This window comes from Dromiciops gliroides, chromosome 1 (assembly GCF_019393635.1).
Source record: "Dromiciops gliroides isolate mDroGli1 chromosome 1, mDroGli1.pri, whole genome shotgun sequence".
NCBI classification, from domain to species: Eukaryota; Metazoa; Chordata; class Mammalia; order Microbiotheria; family Microbiotheriidae; genus Dromiciops; species Dromiciops gliroides.
In genome coordinates this window covers 183,244,261-183,252,212 of record NC_057861.1, presented here as the reverse complement: position 1 = coordinate 183,252,212, position 7,952 = coordinate 183,244,261, and positions in this window count along the sequence as shown.

Sequence of the window (7,952 nt, the reverse complement as noted above, 5' to 3'; positions counted from 1 at the left end):
AGTGTCAGAGCCTAGGTGTGAACACAGGTGTGAACAGCACTTTTATTGCTGATGCTCAGTGCTTCCTCTCCAAATAAAATGAATTGTGTTTATATTGACTTAATGCTTTCTCAATATAACTAATTCCAGGGCAAGAATATTTTGTGTGGATTATTAAATCTTTCATTTAGAGGGACCTCAAAATCATTGCAGGAGGTATCAGACACAGAGACTACCCATCGCACATGGCCTACAACATTGCCAAGTGTGGTCTGAACCAGATTAAGGTATAATTAGGAAATATTTAACAAAATAAATAAAAATACAATAAAATAGGTAATATGAATATGTGGTTTTCTAAGTCAATATGTGGTCTCTAGGGATCCTTGTGTTTGGTTTAGTGGTCTCCATTTCTATATGAGTGTAACACCATTCATCTAGCTCAGCCTAAATTCAAGTCTAGCCTCAGATCCTAATCAGTTCTGTGACCCAGGACAAGTCACTGATATATCTGTCTGCCTCAGTGTTTTCATCTGTAAAATGGGGATATTAATAATATTTACCTCCCAGGGTTACTATGATGATAGAATGAGATAAAGTTTATAAAGCACTTTGCAAAATTAAAGCACTAAGTGCTATCTATCTACCTATCTATCCTCTATCATCTCCAATTATTATCAATTATTATTATAGGTGAGGAACTTAAGACTCAGAAAGTCAAAATAATGAAGATAACAGTAAATAGGAGAGTCAGAATTCCAACTCAACTCATATAATCAGCATTTTGATTATTGCTTATTGGGTTAGTTTATTGCTGTTCCATAAGCATTTATTAAGTACCTACTATGTACAAGCCACTACACAAAGACTAAATAAATAAACAAAAGACATATTCTGATTTGGGAGGGCACCCAGAGTTCATGTAGTTCAACCTGTATCTGAGCAGAGAATAATGAGGTCATCCAGTCTTCATTTCAAGACTTCAAGTGAGGAATACCACAGTCCATTTTGGGATTGCTCTAATTGTTGGAAGGTTTTTCTGACATCAGTCCTAGATTTTCTGTTCTGGATGTTTAAATATTGACCTGGAACAAAGTAGAATGGTTTCCACATTGAGAATATGTAGATACAGGTATTATATCCACTCTGTGTCTTCTCTTCTCCCAATTCTCACTTCATTCAACCCATCTTAAGATAGCACATCTTTATGCCTATTACCACCTTAGTTGTCCTCCTTTGTATGCTCTTTATCTTGTTAATGTCTTTCCCACAATGTGGCACCTAGAACCAAAGTCTATATTAGAGATGTGACCTGATCAAGGAAGAACACATTAGAATTATTTTCTAATTAGTTCTGGTCATAGTATTTCTCTCTATGTAGCCAAAGATCACATCTAGTTTGGCTTGGTTTGATTTTTGGTTGCTATGTTACACTGTTGATTCATATTGAGTTTTCATTCCATGAAAACCCTCTTATCTTTTTCTACTAAACCTTCCTATCCTTTCTTTTATTCTCTTTATTTTTTATTTGTGAGGTTGACATTTTGATTGCAGGTTCTGGACTTTATATTTATTGCAATTGTATTTCATTTCATTAGAGTTGGTTAATTCTTCTAGTGTTATAACACCATTTCAATTCCTCCCTCCAAATCCAGAATAGAATTCTTTCCCCATTTATTTCCTTTGACTTTTCCTCATACTGTGATACTTAGCATGTCCTTTATTTTAGAGACAACTCCACTCCAAATGTTCATATGAACTATTTGTGCTCAATCTGTGGTATAGCCTTCCGTGCTCATATTGGTCTGATCAGCCACAGTTGGACGTACTGTACCTTGACATAGTAACATCATTATGGTCCTCTTCAGGCATGAAGGACAATAGCCAAATATGGTTTTTTTGCTTTAAAAAAGTTTTTCAAGACTAATTGACATTTCATGTCAATTTTTACTTTATTCACCACACCTTCACCTCTTCCTACGAACTAGAAAAAAATTTTCCCTCCTTAATATTCTTAATATTCACAGACTATTGGGCAGCTAGGTAGCACTGTGGATACAGCACTGGCCATGGAGTCAGGAGAACCTGAGTTCAAATCCTGCCTCAGATACTTGACACTAACTGTGTGACCCTGGGCAAGTCACTTAACCCAAATTGCCTCACAAAAACAAAAAAAAAAAAACCCAAACAAAACAAAAACTCCAAACCCAAAATATTCACAGACTAGTCTGATTTACCTTCCATACATACTTAATAATTTAAAATGTGTATTATTATAGTTGATTTGCATGCATTTCATTGCTCCTACTGGAATGTAAGCTCCTTAAGTCCATCTAATTTGTTATTTTTCAACTTTGTATACCCAGTATTTTTCCCCAAAGAGGTACTGAATGTATATTCATGTTCAAATTCAAAGTCAGTGTGAACTGGATATTAGCCTAATGGTCATCCTGTGGCATTTGAATAAATGTTAGCCAGGTGAGGGTTATGGGCTAATATCCACCTGATAAAATAACTTCACTATGCATAAAGACTAAGATCCCTTTATATTATATATCTTTTCTATAGGAAAACTGGAAAGTACTGAGTTCAAAGAACCTTAAAAAATTGTACTGGATATCAAATGTGGATTGTAGACTTTATTAAATTGGCAGTATGGCTGGGAAAACTGAGGAACACCAGGTATAGATTTTAAACATGTTGAACAAGACCTTTTGTTTCATCTTGAAAATTTAGTTTTGGTTAGTTTTTTTTTTCAAATCAATGTTTTTATCTTTAAAAACTTTAACTATTAAGCCAACATTTAATTACCAAAAGTTTCCAGTTCCATAGGGGTTAGGGTAGTTTATTTCAAATTAAATTTATAATCAGTTTTCCAGGAAGCACCTTTCCAAACAACACCTGAGTAGGGGGGTACAAATAAGACTTATCAGGGGAATTCTGGACATTCATTCGTTATGAAGAGATATGCTGCCTTGGATCTCTCATAGATAAAAATGAGATGCATAGTGGCCAACTCTTACAGTGACAAAGAGGTATAGAGCCTCTTCCCCCCCCCCGCCCCCACCATATATAAGCATTGGGGAACAAGGTACTGTTTTTCTGATCACTTTCCCTAAAGTTCAGTTATATAAAGCCTGTGGTCTGATAATCTTTCACTTACCTTGAAGCTTAAGAGTGTCAGATGGGGCTTCATAGTTATTTTAAGACACATTCTAGGATCTATATTACTAACTCCAACATATCAGGAAGAATAGAAGTGGGAGGCCCAGTTTCTTGGGAAAATGAATGTTTTCCCAAAAGGGGAGAGAATTGTCATGCTCCTAATGTATGATTATGTTTAAATGGACAAGTCCAAGTTTTAAATGTAATCAAATTTTCATGATTATTTTGTCAATCTTATATTTTATTCAATAATATCCATTTTTTTTCTATTCAGGACTATACCCCCTCTCTATCACCGCCCCCCCAAGGTTGGAATATGAAAGTAATTTCAAAACAATAAGACTACTATTTTTTAACTATCCAGTTACCCTTATTTGGCTATGGAAACATGTGCTTTGCATATTTATTTACTTCCTCATGATATGTAAGGAAAGTGACATTTCGTAAGACTTCTTTACAATCATACCAATTTTCCCCTTAATGAATAAAGATTGGCTTAAATGCATTGGGTTAATTGTTGAAGTTATAATTATGCAATTACCCATGTCCCAGGTATAGGTCTCACAATTTGAATTATTTAGTGAGATTTTCTATGTAGATAGGGCAACATTTGAGACTTTGGACTGTGATAGAAGGGAATTGAGGCACCTTGTAATGAATGAAATTTCAAATAATGAGATTTCCATATTGCTAGAGTTCTCCATAAAAACAAAATATTTAGCAGGACTATTACATCATAGAAGTCACCTAGATTAACCTCTATTGCTCTGAAAATAGGAATGATTTTCAATTTTTTTTTAATTTGAAAAATTTTTAAATTTCTTATACCAGTCAGGTGGCCATTCATTCTCTTCTATACTTTAAATAATGGGACCTCATTACCCTGAAAACTTCATATTCCACTGTTGGGTGTGTGTGAAATTTAGCATTTGCCTCAGTTGTGATTATAGACAACAAACATCATTTAAAGAAGGGGTCCATAAACTTCACCAGATAGCCGAAAGGGGTGCATGACACAAAAAGATTAAGAATTCCAGCTTTAAAACAACTTAAAAAATTGTAATTCTCCATCCATAACAATTCATTTTGCTAAACATTTGCATGAAGCTATTATATCCAATCTAAATCTTTTCTTTTCTGGGCTAAGTATTCTAAGTTCCTTTAACTCTTCCTCCCGCAAAATTGTTTCATAAGCTCCCAATATCCTAATCACTTTCTTCTGGATATCACCTAACTTGTCAACAATTCCCTGAAAGTACGGCACCCAGAACTAGATGCAATATTTCAGATGTGGTATGACCACATAGACTAAAACGAAATGGGACTCTTTTTTTTTTTTTATCTTAACCCTGATCTTAATCCTATATGCTTCTGTTAATGAAGAATAAAGTTACATGGATAGATTGTGATCTACAACAGGAGAGGAAGTACCCACATTGATGAGACCACAGATCCCTTGAAGCATCAGTGTATTGAAAATATAACATATTGAACATATATTATGTATTGAAGGTTGAGTGAGTTTTTGAAGTCTCCGAGTGACACTGATGACTCCTATTTGCCTGAAGATTTATGTACTGTTGTGACAATGACACAGACAATGACTATCATTTTGCAAATTTCCCTTGCTTTCAAAATGTGCTCCTGTTCAGTTCTTTGTTACATACAAGTTCTGCCAATGGAAAAGGTGGTCTGGGAAATGGCATTGTATCTTTAAAGTTGAAGGATGATGGGATAGTTCATACTCTCAGGCTTTCAGAAAATAATGTTATTTTTTTCTAAAATGTTTCTTAAACCTTTCTTAAAAGGTTTCTTAAATGGGTGGTAGTTGATGTACTTCCCTGGGAGTGAATAAGAGAAGGCTCTCTCAGACTTTTCCTCCCTTCTAGTCAGTCAAGAATAGAATAAGAGCTCAGCTGCTAGCAATTAATTGCCTCATCTGGGACAGAGAGGAACTCAGTTCACACACTTCAGGCTTTCATGGCTCCACCCTCCAGGAGAAACAACAACAAATGAACAGTGACTATATGGGGGAATTGTCTTATGGGAAAGCTCATTGGTTTGGTTCCAGTGTTCTGTGACAAGGCCAACAAAACTATAATGTCTGCAAAACTGTCCATAATATCTGATCTCTTTGGATTTATATTCCTATTTATACGTTATATACATAACACTATGTTTTGCTTTTTAGAATCCTCTAACTGCAAGTGCTATTCTTCCTTACTCCAAGGAATGTAAATGAAATGATATTGCTTACTATTGAATATATGCATGCAGATACATATATACATAGCTATATGAATAAATAAGCACAGTTTTTTAAGGATCTTTGTGTATTAGAAACATTGCTTTTCCCTTATAGAATCTCAGATAGCATATTACACTTAGAATTCTAAGATGGTACGTGAGTTGAATCTTGAAAGATGTGAGGGTTTCTATAGGTATGTGACAGAAGGAAGATATGTGCTAAGAGCTCTGACTATGTCATAACAGGTCCCTCACAGTCAGGAGGTACTTTTCCCAATGGCAGGAACCTTGATTTACATATCTGTACACAGGGTTTTGGGGAGGAGGTTGGAATATATTTATACACACATATATACAGATACATACACACATACATATAAATGCATACATGTGTAACAATTGGAGTGAGGCCATCTGCTGGAGAATTACTGTAGGAAAGCTCTGCCATGAGGAGAAGGAGTCTGAGGGCAAGCCATGTGGTCAGTTCCTTGGTGTCAGGAAGTGACGTTTGCTCGTGGGTACCGTTTTTCAAAGCTACCAGCCAATCAACTTGAGGAGCCTCCCATCTCTGGGAGGAGAACACCAAGTAGGAAGTGGACCCTGGCGGGGGGGCTTCTTCCTCTTTCGGTTTGAGACATCTCCTTGGTGGCAGGACTTCACGTGGGAGGTTAGGAAGGCTAGGATTTCCATGCTGTAAGAAATCTGTTCTCAATCTTTCTCTCTCTTTACTATCTTATATCTTTTAATAAACCCTTAAAAGCCTAAACTCTTGGTGAATTTATCAGTGATTTTATCCAGTTTCCCCCCAAAACTGGGGGGGGGGACAGATTAGAACCCACATTTTGATTTTCAAACAACACACATGCATACATATATACATATACACACATATCTATACATGTATATCCATGCAAGCATGGAAAGAAACCTATCAAGGTTTCTATGGGGTGTGACAATTGGAATGACGCCACCTGCTGGAGACTTACTATAGAAAAGCTCCGCCATGAGGTGAAGGTCTCTGAGGGCAAGATCATGTGTCTTTTCTTTGGCCTTAGGAAGTGACGCTTGCTTGTGGGAGGAAGAAGGGGGAGCCTGGCGCTCTGACTCGCTTTTTCTTTCCTGAGGACTCCGGTGGAGAAGGGAGCTAGAAATGTGCTCTCCCTTTAATAAATAGATGAATGTAGGTCTTTCTCTCTCTCTTTACCAAATTCTTATTCTCATTAATAAATGCTTAAAAGTCTAACTGTTGCTAAAGCTTATAATTTATTGGCAACCACACATTAGATATTTTGGATAGTATAGCTACAATTTTAGCCCTTACAGGGGTTAGGGAGAATCATATGTTTGTATGTGATGATTCTTGGTGTATAAACTCCATAAGAGCAAAAACAATAATGATAATAATGATAACTCATATTTTTACTGTGCTTTGTGGTTTATTAAATATCAGTGCAAGCCTGAGTCCTTTTTGGAGGACAGGTTTCAACCTAAGAATGAACCCAGTCCTGAGGTTAGAATACATCTTGCTATGTGAGGGAACCTCTTAGATCACAGAAATCTAGAAATGTATAGGTTATATGCCTTTAAAGACATTCTCAACTTACTAAGAGCCTACTATGTGCCAGGCACTGTGTGCTAAGTTAACATGTATCACAAAAGTTAATATGAGTTGCATACAAATATCCCCCTCAGCTGGTCAGGGCTATATCTTCTCCTTATACACTTTGATACAGGATTCTCTATTTCCCTTCTTCATGCCTTTGCATGGGTATTCCCCATACCTATAATGTATTTCTTCCCAGCTTTTGCTTCTTTTTCTTCAGAGCGTTTCCATTGGGATTTTTAAGCTGTTGATTTTTTTCCCATGACTTTCCTGCATCACTCTCATTTTTTCCTCTACCTCTCTTACTTTATCTTCAAAATCCTTTTTGAGTGCTTCTGTGGCCTGAGACCAATTCATATTTTTCTTGGAAGCTTTGGATGTGGGAGCTTTGACTTTGTTATCTTCTTCTGGGAGTGCATTTTGATTTTCCTTGTCACTAAAGAAACTTTCTATGGTGCGTATTTTTTTCTGTCTGATCATATTGATAGCCTATATCTTGACTTTTATCTTCTTCTTAAAGTGGAGCACTGCTTCTAGGACACACTGTTCCAAGCTTCTGGGGGTCCCAGGTGCTACGAATTAAGGAGAGGCACATTCTACACTTGCCTGGCCTATGCTCTGGTCTGTAAATAGCCCCAGGCTTGCTTGCTCTTTAACCCAGAAAAAAAATTCTATTTCACTGTGGTTGCAAGCTCTGGGTGAGCCTGTGTCCCTCTCCTACCTGGACCACCACCACTCAAGACTGCTTCCTGGTTCCCAGTACAGGCAAGACAACCAAGTTATGCATCAATGCCAGCAGAGCCCACTGTAATCTCCCCCTGGCCAACCACTCGACCCTCTCACCAGACCATGAGCTGAATTCCAGAGGAAGCCACAGCTGCCACTGATTCAGAGGCTATGGAGGTTTCTTTCTCTGATGTGGCTTTCCTGGGGTTAGATCTGTGTCAGTGTGGAGGTG